The sequence below is a fragment of the Aptenodytes patagonicus genome, chromosome 1 (assembly GCF_965638725.1).
Source record: "Aptenodytes patagonicus chromosome 1, bAptPat1.pri.cur, whole genome shotgun sequence".
In the NCBI taxonomy this organism is placed as follows: Eukaryota; Metazoa; Chordata; class Aves; order Sphenisciformes; family Spheniscidae; genus Aptenodytes; species Aptenodytes patagonicus.
The window spans coordinates 43,431,371-43,446,040 of record NC_134949.1 but is presented as its reverse complement, the minus strand read 5'-3'; the positions used below and the strand labels follow the sequence as shown (position 1 = coordinate 43,446,040).

The following is a 14,670-nucleotide window of genomic DNA, read 5'->3' as shown; positions in this document are numbered from 1 at the left end:
ATATTTGCTTTTGCTGGATTCTCTTCTCTATTTTAATTTTTTTTCTCTCTTTTTCTTCAAAGAGGTTCTTGCTTTATCTCTGCGTAGCAAGGCACATCTGGTTCAGCTACTTGGCAAGTTCACAGGGTAGACCTTCATGCAGATTCAAACTACCCTTGTAAAAAGGAAGAGTGGTATATTATAGACTTAAAGTTCTCTACAAAAAGCCACAAGAATCTCAATAGTCTGATCTTGCCCAGTATCTCCAAAGCACCCTGCCTAAAATTTAAACTTGCAGGAAATAAGGACATGGATAGTAGCCAGCTGATGTATATTGTTACAGTTATGTGCTAAAATCTGGATTCAATTTCCAGATCTGATACCAGTTTCCTCTGTGATTTTCCACAAGCCTCCATTTCTATCTTCAGGTCTGTACACTTAAGATATCAATATTCCCCTGCATCCTGCAGAGATTCCAGATAAGCTTTCTGAAGGGCTATGCTACGACAGAGACAGGAACAATATAAAAAAATAAAATCTATGAAAAAAAAATTCAAAACAAGGGTTACCATAAACAAAGAGTAGGTTTCTTAAAGTTGTTGATATGATACTAAAGCTGTAGGAGAGGTCTGCAAGAAAAGACAAAACAACAACAACAAAAAGTATCCGAACCATAGTATCTGAAGTGACTGGAAAACACTTGATGATATCCTTTTTCAGATCACAAGCTTCCACTCTTCACACACAAAATTGAATGTGGTCCACTCTGGACAGGAGCAAACTCTTAAAGAAATCTAATATGCAGCAGTAAACTTTACATTTGAAGATTCAACATTAGTTGATTTAAAAGGATTGCCTCTGAGACCAAATTTTAATGGCAGCACATATGCAAGTTAGAAAGTTCAAAGCCACTTTCAAGTGCAAAGTCACCTTAAAGTGCACCTGTAAATCAAAACTTACAGAGACCCAGATAAGAACGTGACTCCAGATCTCTACAAAGCACAATACATTCCTATTGGTTAATAAAACAAAATAATCCTTGCATATCAATGACAGCCAGGCTTTTTGTTTGATTGCTCTGTTTCCTCTGAGAAGATGAAGGATATTGCCATTTCCCCCCTGTTTTTAGAGAACAGTACCATTGCCTGCAACTAGAAGCGGTAAGGCTAACAATACCTAACGGCAGAGGACTTCATTTAAGTGGTGCTAAATATTCACTGCTTTTCTGATGCCTTGAAATCTAAATTAATTCTTAAGAAAATTACTTCCACCATCTGCATAGGATAAAACTAATCTTACCCCACAATTATTTTTAAATCTTAAAATATGAAACCAAATTCAAAGAGAAATTAAATAGGAAAGTGTGAAACTACTAAATTGAGGCTTAAATTCATAACAGGAAAAAAGAGCATCTCTGCAAAAGTCCAGTGCATGCACTTCACATTTTTCTTCAAATTTAATTCTAAGTAACTTCATTATACTTAACATTTTTTTCCCCTCAACACCAGAGCTATGAATCTTGATGATGATGATTTTGGCACTGTTATCACTATCAGTTCATTTGAAGTCAGATTTGCACCTGGCTTCTGATTGCTAGCACCCATTTACAAGTTTAAAATCAATGAAACCTATTAGCATGTTCTCTGTGATGCACTTTAATTTTTATAGTAATGTATTATTAATGTAATCATCTCAACAAGCCTTATATCATATAAAGAGGAAAACTTGGAAGGATTCAAGCTACAGAAATTTAATAAGCTAAGAAGTTATTGTACTGTATATTACTTTAGTATTAAAAGGTAAATAATTTGGTGAATATTCACTGTAACTTATATCATTGATTCACGGTAGGAGAAACATGGGTAAAGCTGACAGAAAATTAGCAAAGAAAGCAACTGACAAAATCTGAACCCGATGCAATCTATGTGAATAGATTAATCTATGAGAGTAGATCATCAGATTCTATTGTTATGGGATTTCTATGCTGAAACAAAAGCAGTCCTCCTCCAAAGCCAAGCACGTACAGTGCATATATTAGATACTCGAGTTGTCGTATGTTACCTGTATTTGACAACGGGTAATTACTTTTTCCAGAAAAAGATAAGGTTGGTTGCTGATGAAATGCCCTGAACAGACTCATTGCCTAAGCAAAAAAAAAAAAGGAAGTAATACTTAATTCAAAAGAAAATTTTCCAAAAGGCAGGGAACCGAGTACTAAGTGTCACTCAAACCATAGTGATGGAATCCCACAAATCAGTATTTGAAAGTTTGCTCAGCACTAAGGATTTGGTCCAAGACTTTGTGTCTTGAAAAGTAAGCTCATTGCAATATTTGTTTGCCAGAATTTGAGGCTATCTCCTATTTCTTCTTAGCCTATTAAAATATGCTTCTGTTAAAATCAGCCAACTGAAAACCAGATTTTGTCACTTATTCTTCTTATTTGCTTATGGGTGCATCTTCCAACTATTACAGACCCTCAGTTCTTCCCATCGTACTGAAGAGAGAGTTTTCTAACTATATCCCTTATATAGCTTGTGTTCAACTAATGATCACCTTTAAGTAATCTCATTTTAAATAAAGGTCAAAATTTTATATTCTCTAGGGTAAGCAGAGCTGCAGAAAATGAAACTAAAGCATGTGGTATATTAATGCTCCAGACGCCAAATCATTGTTAAACTGGGTTTTCACCATTAGAATTAACTAGCTTTAGAGTTTTATATGCCGTTGCTAGTTAAACTTTGTGTTAATTGGCTTCAGTTCAACAAGCGGGACCTCTTTGGAAATGACAGTTTATGAAATACAGTTGTTTATCATACCACTGGAGCAATAAGAAGGGCACACCATCCGATACCTGTAGCACAGAAAGCAAATGCCATTTCATGCTTCACGGCATCAACTAATCATAGCAGAGGCTGTGACAGATCTGCTCATGGGCTGCATCACATCCCTGGACTGGTATATTGCGGGAGATGTTACCTTCACTCCAGGTCAGTACCAGAGCACACAGTCCTGGCAATTTAAACACATGCTTAGAGGTGACAATGTGCTCAACTCAGCTGAAGCCTGTGCATAACAGCTCTGTAACGGGACCCAAATGGGATTGTTGAGGACCCAGGGCAGCAATTCTGATGGCTCCCATCCTACAGACAAGCTCACAATCCCTTTGCTCCTAAGCAAGGCTGAAGAGCTGCAGTTTAGCATGTTGGGGCCGAAAGGAAAAGATCTACCACTCCAGAGAGTCTGAGGACCCTCACCTTTCTTCAGAAGCACTAGGAAACAAGCATGATCAATATCAGGCAACACAATGCTTACAGAGAAACCAATGTTCAAAAAAAATATATCTTAGTCAATCTCAAACAACTGTAGCTATGCCCAAAATTATAGGAAGCTTACCTCACAGAAGCTCTGAATACAAAATCCCCTCTGTGAAGAAGAGAAAGCGCATTGTGATCAATACAAGCACATGCTGTTTTCTGTCAGCTTGAAGGGCCCGCTGAGGCATGTAAGACAACGTCCTGTACAACCTCTAGCTCGTGCTATCCAGCACTGCCATGGAACAGGAAATACTGTGTTTTTAGAAAACCAACCATATAAATGTTCATCTTTCTTGGAAGTCACAGTCACCATACATTACCCAGTGCTGCCAACCCTATGTTTTTTGCTAAATTCCAGGATCTGTGATGGGTTTTAGCCAATCTCGTAGACAGTCAGAAAGCTACAGGTACGGAAGTGAAAGCTCCTACATCATCTTGTAGCCTATAAACACAAGGCAATCCAATGTGCCCTGCCAGCTTCAAGCAACCTTCAACTTCATGAGACCTCTGAGACTAGGGTTACATTTGAATCAGTATATCAGTATCTATTGTAAGCTTCTGTTAGTATGTCTAAACCCCCTTGAAGGCATTTATGCTTCTGATCTGCTCACCATTCTGGCGCAACTAATTACACAAGTATTGGTGCCTAAAAATTCAGAATAAAAATCACAGATTTTGGTTCAACTCAAAGCCTAGCTTTGAGTCTCATATGATTTTCAGATCCTTGCAACAGATAATGCTAAATAGACAGAGATCTAGACCATGCATAGACAGACTAAAATATAATCATATAAAAAAGAAAAAAAGAAGAAATAAACATTACCTCTCCTTCCACACTCGCTGAATTGCAAGGTCAATAAATCAATCATTGAGAAGACACGTACATAGCTAAGTACAACTTGAAGTCTCTATCATGCAAGATATATTATATGCACGTGGAACATCTGAAAATCTGGCTCATGCACAGTAGCTCACATGGCTAGGAAAACAACCCTGAAACTAATCATGGATCCAGTATTGTCTCAGTAGAAAACAACAGGATTTTTTTCACTCTTTTGTGTAATATCTATCCAACCTCAGTCCCTCTTCTAACCGTTTTTTCTTTGTTTTGATTTATTCAAGAACATATTACCAGAGGAGGCTGGAAAGGTCAGACGTTATTTCAAAGTAGGAGGTGGAAAAAAGAGCCTAATATTATCCCCCTCAACCCTCCAATCCTCAATATATATCTGATTTACTGTTAGAATCAGAATGTGCACAGGAATATTATTAGCCATCCTTGTTGCTCAGTGCAACTTTATGTACACGCACAAAGCACCTGCTACTAGAAGGATGGAGAGGTCTGGTGCCTGAGGGTTCATAATCAGCACGGAGAGAAGGGAATTATTTTTTTTCCCTCTCTTAGATGCATGTGGAAGCCTATTTCAAAGTTGTTAACTGCAGGGAAGAAAGGCAAAATAAAAAAGTTCATGGAGAGGGGACAGGGAATATTGGATCTAGGGAGAAGAGGTGAACATCTTGACAAGGAGAGAGAAGGCAGGAAGGAGGAAGAACATGAACATTTTAAAAGGTGTGAGAAAACTGAAGAAATTATTAAGAAGGGGTTGAAGATAAAAGAAGGATTAAGTCACTGGAGACTGAAAAGAGAATGCAATGCAGAATACTTTTTTTTTTAATTTAAATTTTTTTAAAATTAAAAAAAAAAGTAGCAATGAAGAAGAAATGGAGGGGGAAAAAGAGAATTAATGTGAGAACACCAAGCACTGAAAGACAGAAGAAAAGACAAAGTGAGAAAAAGTATAGGGTGAGATAAGTGGAAACTATCACAAAAATTCACAACTGGCCCATGCCGACCGAGGAGAGAGGTTAGGATGTAAAGTACAGAATCACAAGAGTAAACATTTATTCATGTGCATGAGGAGTCATGGGCAACCCAGATGTGGTTTTACACAGGGTTCTCATATCTTTCAAATGTTCAGGTACAACACGATTTGACTAATCACTAGCACCCACACTACCAATTGCTAATCATAGTAAAATTTTGCAAAGCAGCCGTATTTCTGCAGCATTCTTGATACTTGTCTATTGATCCCGATGTCCCTGGAGTCAGTCTTGCTATAGTTGCTTATCTATGATGCCAGACAATGCTGGGAAGGTTTCAAAGATGCATTAGAGGGGCTAGGATTCTGGCGTTATCTTAGTTGTCCACGGGTATCCTTTATCCTTCACAGACAGCTCTAAGCTTCCACGAAGCAAAGTCCTTATTTCCAGGCCTGGTCTGTCTTTTCATTTGTTTTACTTAAGCATGAACAATACCAGAGTCTCCAGTAAAATTCTACTACCTCATTACACTACAGTGTATAATGTGAACTAATATGTAAATAGACACACACACACACACAAAGTTAATACACTTAATAAAGACTGATTGATATAGTAGGGAAGGGAATTTTCATAACAAAACAAAAACAAACATTCTTTATCTATTGCATTTTTTACAAAACAAACACAAATCATCCACTTCTGATTCATGATAAATCTTCTAACTGGCCCTAAAGGGCAAATATTTAAAAGTTCAAAGAAGGAAAACTCCTCCTTTTCTACACCACTGTTCCCTGACTGTTCTCTGATCCCATCAGCCATTTACCAGTCAGTGAATCAGTCGGAAGGTATTTCCCAGGTGAATTGTTATTGTCTGTGTATTCTGGGCACAACACACATTTTCTACTTTCATTATTTCTTTAGATTTATAGGAGATGTCAGCCATTCCAGAGGGGCCTTTTCTATGCTCTACAATCCTTTGCAACAGCCAGTTTCACAATCTTATCAATATCATTGCAGTAAACAGAGAAGAATTGCTCAGTGCTCACTAAACACTTAATTCTATAATGGTCTACAGATCAAATAAAACACTAGAGGAACATAAACACTCCCATACCCTTTCCGGTGATTTTAGAGAGGCTTTCACAAAAATACCTCAATAACTGCCTGCGCTTGTTCACCATTACAAAAAGTACTCTCATCTTTGCTAACACTACCAGAAACAGGCTAGATACCGTCCCTCTTAACCAAATCCCAAACCATTTATAGCTTTCAAATTGTAAAAAACAACAAGGATCTTACTCAAACATGCAGGTTGCCAGCACAGTTCCCCAAGTGGCTGCTTTTGGTAGACTTTGCTCGAGACCACTGGGAAACTGCTGCCCTTACCTAACACATCAGATCAGCGTGACTGTGAGGTGGTAGACATGCATGCAGGACCAGAATAAGGTCAACCTGCTGAACAGACAATGGCATTTAACTTACCAGTTTAGGCAGATGAAAGATGCACAGTCCTTGTTACGGTGGTTATCCAAAAAACTGCCAACCCAAATACTAAAGTGAAAACTAGGATGCTAATAGCAGTTTTATTGCAGGTTTCCTTAACGTACATCAAGGTTGTCTAAATTTCATACCCATTCAGAAGACTGACCTCTCCCTCTTTGGAAATTGATAATACTACATTGCACCTCCACATTTGCATAGCTCCATCAGTTTTATGACTGTGCTGTGCGCGTAGCGTCCTGATTTGTGGATAGCTGAAGTCTTTCCTCATTGCACTGACGTTTAGGGATTTTAATTCATATTTTATTATTGCTTTAAGCCATCTAAGTACCTCCCTTTTTATCTACACATGTTGAGAAAGTGCCGTACAGGGCTTTTTCAGTTTTAAATCTCTTGCATGTTCACTTACAGCAGCTTTGATGTTCAGCTATTTGGTCTTTTGCGCGTTTTACCTCATTAACATAGAATGCAGACCCCCTAGTGAATAATTAGCTGGGGTAGGATCCTTAACTCCCAATGATGCATTCTTAATTTGACATTTAAATTAACATCAGATTATGGTGGCTTCACTCAAGTCACAGACACACACGAAAAAACCAACAGTGGCAACCTACACAAGAATACATCCACTGGAAAAAAAAAATACTCTGTCTGCTAGATATGCTACACAAAAGTGCTAAGTTATTTATGGAATTAATTCTATTGCGCTGTTGAAGGAGAAACAGATTGAGGCTGTGCCCAAAAATATATCAAGAGGAGGGAAACCTGTCACAAGGCAGCGAACAACTGTTATTCAAATATTTTTCTAAATGTGGATAGCAATGGGTGATCCACTTTGCATGAAGAGCAGCTCTGAAGAAGATATCCCAAGCTGACTCTAGAAACATTAAGGCGATTATGTCACTTGAATGAAGAATCCTTTAGCAAATTCACTTATGTACTGACAACAAACCGCCTCCTACCTTACCAGCACAGCTACAAGGCTTGTTACCTTTCTCAGACTATTGCAATCTACTTACCACGGTCAAATAAGCCAATGGTGTTGATCAGATATCTATTTCCAGTAATAACTCAAAGGAGTCATGGATATCTTAGATCTTAGTTCGCATCTACAACTTCAATATTGCTTTTTCTGATTTCTGTTGGGGAGTCCCAGATCCAGATGAAAAGGCAAGGTTGAAGCTGGCTGGGCACCTGTGTCTAACTGCTACTTCTTTACAGAATTGTATTTCTACAGATGAAGTCGACAAATTAGAGTATACAAATTCTGGATTATTAGCACAGAAGAATAATTTCAACAGTTAATGAAACCTATTATCTTCATGATGGATACACAGCACACTACATGAAGACTATCCTATTTCTTAGCCTACCGAAAAATTGAGTTGCAAAGGTGTGAAAACTGCTGGCTCAGCCTGCAAGATTAGGTTGCCTATTTTCTGTCATGACTGTTCCCAAACTTTGAACTGGCAGGCTAGAAAATCCAACTTTAATGTCTGGGCCCAAACTGCAAGGACTACATGACACAAATCACTGATCTAATCTAAGCTCAAACAATTCTGACAGTTCAACTTGTACAGCTGCTTTACACTAGATAAGGTATCACCTTATCTGTAATACTCTCACTTTATCAGGTACTGTATCTGGCATAAAACCCATGAAACTAGAATAAACCTCAATCGTATTTTCTGACTAATACAACAGGAATGTGAGTGCTCGAATACAACTGCCACTGAAACGTTTGAGATACAAGGAGGCAGGCATAATACCTTGTCTTGCAAACTTCCCAATTTTCTTCCTATCACCATAGCATCCCTTTCCCTACAGCTATTTTTTAGATCTACTTTGCAGGGTTTAGTATACAGACGGTGATTGACTGTACTGGGCTGATTGTTGACTGGGGAAGGCTTGAAAATGTAAGGAGCCTGAAAAAGCAGAGGCCTTTTGGTTACAAAACATAAAGAACTTCCCTCTTGACCACAGGAACTGTATATTTGTACAGAAACTAACAATAAACTGCTCCACCGAATGTCACTGCTAGTCTTATTTACTCAGCTCAAGCACCTGCTTTGGTGACCCAAAGGCACAATGTGCCATAGGGTCATTCTCTATCTCAGCTAAAAGGCTCCTTCTCAGCTACGCAGAAGTGTTAGCCACAGGCTTCATAGCTCCTCACAGTTTTTTAAAATACTCTTAAAATTCTAATGAATATTATTGATACTATCCAGAAGCTCAGGTAAGGCTGAAAACAGGAGAGGGAGCTCTCACTGCACCATGTAGGAGGAGAAACTGGTCTGGAGCAGTGCTTCTGCCCACCAGGAGAGCTCAGGCAACTCCTGCTCTGCCTCCCAGTGCCATGCTTTGGCAAGCCTGGTGCTGGTGGGAAGGGTGTGGTGCGTTACTCTTCCAGCTAGCTCCTTATCTTTAAAGCATTTCCCATTTGCTAAAACCAGAACTTTTAATTTATGGGTTTTAATCTAATCTTTTAACTTATTTCCTCTCCCAGGAGCAAGAAAATAATCATATTCTGCCATGTGAAAGTCTTCTCCTCTCCTCCTGCCCTGTGCTTTTGTCTGACTGATGAGCTAGAAGACCTGCATACATTTTGCTCTCTGTTAGGGTTATATGTTCTCATTTTCCATTATTTGTCTTTAGTGACTCTTGTTTTATGATCATTACCAAAAAAGCGAATACTAAAACAAAAGCAAACCCCCTCCATCATCTCTGGTACTCTACAAAGAATTTGCATCTAAAATCCCCCACAACTTTGGTTCCCACAGTAACTCAGCTACACTGCACGTATATATTAACACATCAGAGCTTAGCGGTACTGAGAAGCATACAGCAGTACTAGAGTACAAGTGGGGAAGAATCATAGTTGCTTTGGTAACCATCACTTTGAATTTCCTGACTTTTTTTCTCCTTGCATTTAAATTCTCAGCCATATTTCTACATTAACTCAGGTGTCTGCATCGATATTTATAAGATTTAAATAAAATATAGTTTCCCCAACATTACAGCCTGACAACTGAAATGTTCTTGTTTTAAGCATATTCCCATATATATTTAAAATTATTCTTATCCAGGGTTTTTGCCGAGATGAAACAAAACCAAACATAAAGATGGCTTCTGCTCTGGTGGTTTGACTAGGCAGGTGTACACATAAGTAAAAACCAGCCACAACTCCAGAGTTGCTTTAACACTCTCTTGCCATGTCCCTCATACACCAGATACAGACGTGGCACAGGGAGCACCTGGGGTGCTGCCTCCTAAGTGTTCTCCGAGTCAGTCCAAATACCAGTGGTTATCACACATGCAACAACCAACCAGCTTTACTACTGATCCTACCAAGCTGCCGATACATGCACTGCTAATAAAAGCAATATCGACCACCTTTAAAGGAATGCAGGCTCTTTCTTTTATAGACGATTCATATGTTCAATTTTAATTATTACCTATTTGACTGGCTTATGGAAAAAAAATAATCTATGTTGTATGAAATTAGTCAAGGATCCCTTTTTACCAATATTTCCTTTCTCTATGGAACATCAGTATTTCACTGCTGAAAAAGTTATTTCAATGTTCAGAGTAATTAAAAAAAAAAGCTACCACAAAGAATGAAGATAGCAAACCCAAGGCAAAAGCTTTTATAGACTCAGCATGGAAATACTATTTATAGCAGATCTTGACTAAGGAGAATGACGGCAAATTAACTGTTTACAGAAATTTCTGCCTCCAACAGAAAGATTTCATAGGAATGGATAAAATTGGACAGTGATTCTAGAATACAGTATGTCATTTGCATTAAACAGGAAACCTGATCTCTTAAAAGAAATCTTAACAGCCAGGAATTAGTCCTGTTTGGGAAAAGAAAAAAAGAAAAGGAAAAAAGCGCAAGTCGCTCACACTTTTCCTCAGTTGCTCAAGACCATTTATTTCCCTAGTCAAAAATTACTGAGATAGAGAGTCTGCTGCATACTGCCTAAGCCACATTTAACTCTATGAGGGCTTTTAGAGGACTTGACTTAACTAGTGAGGAACAAAAGTCCCCACAAACTGCAAGGACCCAGCATTACTGACATGATGATAAGAGCAGGGGGGAAGCAGGGGGCAAGGCAGAACTGGGTGAGAGGAGCCCTCCAATATGCCACTAGCACTGTAACTGGAAATACAGGGAGATGCCAGACTGCTCCAGATATGCCTCCCTGCTGAACCAGCAGCTCCCGGGGAACAAACAGGCCACAAGGAAACCAAGCTCCACATCTACCATCGTTCTAAAGGTTGCACTAACCTTTAAAAAGCAGGTGCAGCTACTTTGGATTTGCAGAAGGTACAACTTGAGTTTGTGAACAAGACAGAGGAAAACTGATACCCTGTGATCTTTATGATACGTAGACATTAATCCTTTCCCCCACAAGTGTATGCATCAAATATCACGTAGAGCCCATTTGAATGGAACGTACACCACTTTCTCTGTCAGTTCAAGTCACCCACAAAATGACAGAAACCAAAAGAAATCACCTTAAACCTTAACTCCCTCTGCTCCTCAAGTGCAGAAGAGCTGGTTTCCTGGGATGGGTGGCATTCATTTGCATCCTTGTGAAAAGACTAAGTGGAAGTCCACATCCCATACTGGGGCCCCCTCCAGGCAGAGCTGCAAGCAGCCTGAGGAGAGGAAACTTGGACCTTCACAGCTCATCCACAGGATCTACCTCATGGATGAAAAGATAACACCTGAAAGTGGACCCGAATCACCTACAAGCATTCAAGCCAAGTGTCTCAAACCTGCTTATAAAACTGTAAGGATAATACTATCTCTGAAACAGTGCAACTACTGAGCAAACTCAGAATCCCGATCCTACCCCCTAAGAAGGAATTTATTTTTAAACCCTCCCATTTTATATATCTCTTCTTTTAAAATAAAAAAAAAAAAACCCACACCACCTCCTGACAAGTGGAACCAAATGCTCATGATTGAAGTCTTGCTTTTACTGCCTTGCTATTACAATAAGACATATCAAAACAGATTAAGAAGGCTAATGCTGAATTATGCAGAATTCAGTAATGCAGAATTACAGTGGGAAAACCAAGTACTTTGTCAAACTGCCTGTAGAGAACTTGGAAGTATCTGGGGCATTTGCCAGATAATAAACACTGAGCATTTCTTTCCACAGAACCATCTATCATCCTAATTTTTTTAGGGTCTTGGAAGTCACTTATATAGACAGTGCTTCCACAGAAATTTTAATTCACTGAAAAATACCTTTAAGATGGTCAAAACTATTCACAAATTCAAATTAAATGTGGGGAATAATTTTGGATGAACAAAGAACTGAACATTTAAAGGGATACCAAAACTATTCATCTCGCACACTTTACTTTTTTGAGTTGGTTTCCCAGCAGTCATCCGCAGAACTGGAAAAGGCGGTGCAATTCTGCCTTATAATTTAGAGTTTGCAATAACAGGACACACAGGTTCAAATCTAGTATTTGAACAGCTCTGCCTGAAGCATCTGGGGACTTATCGACCTCCTCTTCTTCATACTAAAAATCAAAATGCAAAAAGATTAGAGGCAAATTACAGAAAACATTTGGAGCCAAAAGTAACATGTAGGGCACAATAGGTAGAGGCCAAGCAGCATGATTTCCATTTCTTTGATTTCAAAGACTGTAAGCCCTAGTTCCTGGGAGAGCTCTGGACAAGGAAGGCCATAGGAAGCAACGGCCAAGCCCCCCTGGTGCCCCTGGCCAGACCCTCCCTGTCTCCATCCTCCAGCTCCCACTGCAGGCACCACTCTTCTTGCTTTCCTCTAACACAACTCCTTTCCTTACTTACAAATCAACTACCAGAGGCTTCCATTTGTACCACATTTTGCATGCAGATACATTTTGCATGACACCCTACGCCCACAGCGTTTGCTGTACCCAGTCACATTATGCCTTACAGACTGCATTAGGTTTCTGTAACAAAATAACACATTGGCGTTTTATCAGAACTATTCCCCAGACATCTAGATATAGCAAGCTTGATGAACAGGAACAATTCCTATAGCTGCATGATACACGGTAGCTCTGTATGTAGCTGAAGAGCAGGAATGAATTTGGTCCGCCACGTCTTCCTTAGATAGTCCAAACAAAGTCAGGTTCCTACTGAGTTCCTTCACTGATGTGCTATAGGACCACAGCTGCTGCTTAAGTTAGCAAGTTAAGTAAATCAGTTGAAGCTAACCTGAATATTTGATCTCAGTACAGAGTTCCAGTATGTGCATTCACAAACATAAGGTATCTGTCTTCACAATTTGGTGAAACTGTCATTTTAATAACTAAGCAATCTAATTTTTTGGTATTAAAATAGGAATGATATTCCTCTATCACCAAACTTTCTTCGCGCTAGTAAAGATGCTTTAGATAACAGCTGTTGTTTTGCTGGAAACTGAGCATGCTGTTACTTAATTCCAGAGAACAAAAGTATCCGCTTTCATTTGTTGAAGTAAAACGGAGATACCAAACTAAATTTATCAATTACCTGTCAAATTATAGTACCCTTCAGAAACCTACCCTCTGAATCCCAATGATTTCTTCCTACCCACCTCTCTGCGAGCTGTTGGAAGAAGCTGAATTTAATCAATCTAGTACTTTTCCTGGCTCCCACACTAAGTCAGAGACGATGCACCGCTGGCAAACCACAGAAAGGCTCTCCCCATGGGCAGGGCTGGTCAGACACAGGAACCTCCCCGCTGCAGCCGTACTGGGGCCACCTCAGCCTCTGAGCATCAGCATCTCTCAGCTGCCAAGAGCAGAAAAGCAGGCCTAGAATTAATGCAGTCTCCAAAAATTTCACATTGGCAGCTACTGTAGAGCCCCCAAAGGCAAATACAGGCCTGAAATAGATCTCTGCTAGTTAAAGAGAACACAAAAAAGTATTTTGGGCTATAAATCACACCCCTGCAATTCCATAAAACGTTTTGGTTATTTTGAAATTAATGGAAATAACTGAGAGCAAGTTTTGTCCCTAATTACTCCCCAATGCTTAACCCTGCTACTGAAGCATTTTTTCTAGCATTCAGCTGTTAGGCAATGACATAGCAAAGCTAGTCTCTGCACATCAAAGTAGTAACTTCTTGCTTTGGATACTTACATCTAGACATTAGTTTTGTATCTGAATCAGGCTTTGTCATGGGAAAAAAAAAGGATTAATTGACTATTCTATTCTGTATAGTTGTATAAGTTACATTATCACATGCACATACTAGAGAGAAATTAAACTGATCATGCCTGTTAACTACGTACATGCTCACAAATTATCTTACTAAACTCTCCCTTCTGCAGGCCAATAAATGGAAATAACACCAAGGAACAACTTCATTTCTCCATGTTAGAGGTTCCTTATCCAGCATAAGAATACCACAGAAGGAATCAAGATCTTTTTGTAAATTTGTACACAGATGACCTTTATGAGATACAGAATAAAAATATCAAATTTAAGGTCTGCCCTTTTTCCATAATCCAAATACCAATAAGGAACAGATGAAACATTTCCCAGTACTCCATTTCAGAGAGGCCTTTGAATGTTTCAAGCCAGGCAACAGAAGTAATGTCTCCTGAATGGATCAAAGAAAACGTGGGATTCCCTCCGCACGCCTTCACCCTCACTTCTCAGAACCTCTCACACTGGAAGGAAAACCAGTTTGTATTTGGTGAACAGGGGGCGGGGAGCGAAGGCACTTATTAACTTTCAAGTGTTGGCCAACATGAATCTCAGGGCACCACTCGGGACCTCCAAGAAACAGGAACATCCTCAGGTACACTACATGCTCCCACAGCGGTCCCATCCTCTGTGGACATGCTCCTGCTCTTCAACAGATCTGTTACCACCCAGCTGGATGTTCAGGAACTGCCAGAGATCTCCAAGGGGCAGCGGGTTGGAGGCACCACACGTCCATCACATGCTGCGATGGGAACAGATAGACTACAGCTTCATGGTTCATCCCCCTTCTACATCTGCACCACAGACCTAGGAATACCCTCCTCCAGAAAAGCACGTCAAGTGCCA

The 14,670-nt window shown here is 39.5% G+C and overlaps 1 protein-coding gene across 1 annotated transcript in view; it reads right to left on the bottom strand.

Annotated features, from left to right (window-relative positions):
* Positions 1 to 14,670, bottom strand: part of NAV3 (neuron navigator 3) — a 576,126-nt gene that overhangs the window by 487,736 nt on the left and 73,720 nt on the right. The window lies entirely within an intron of this gene.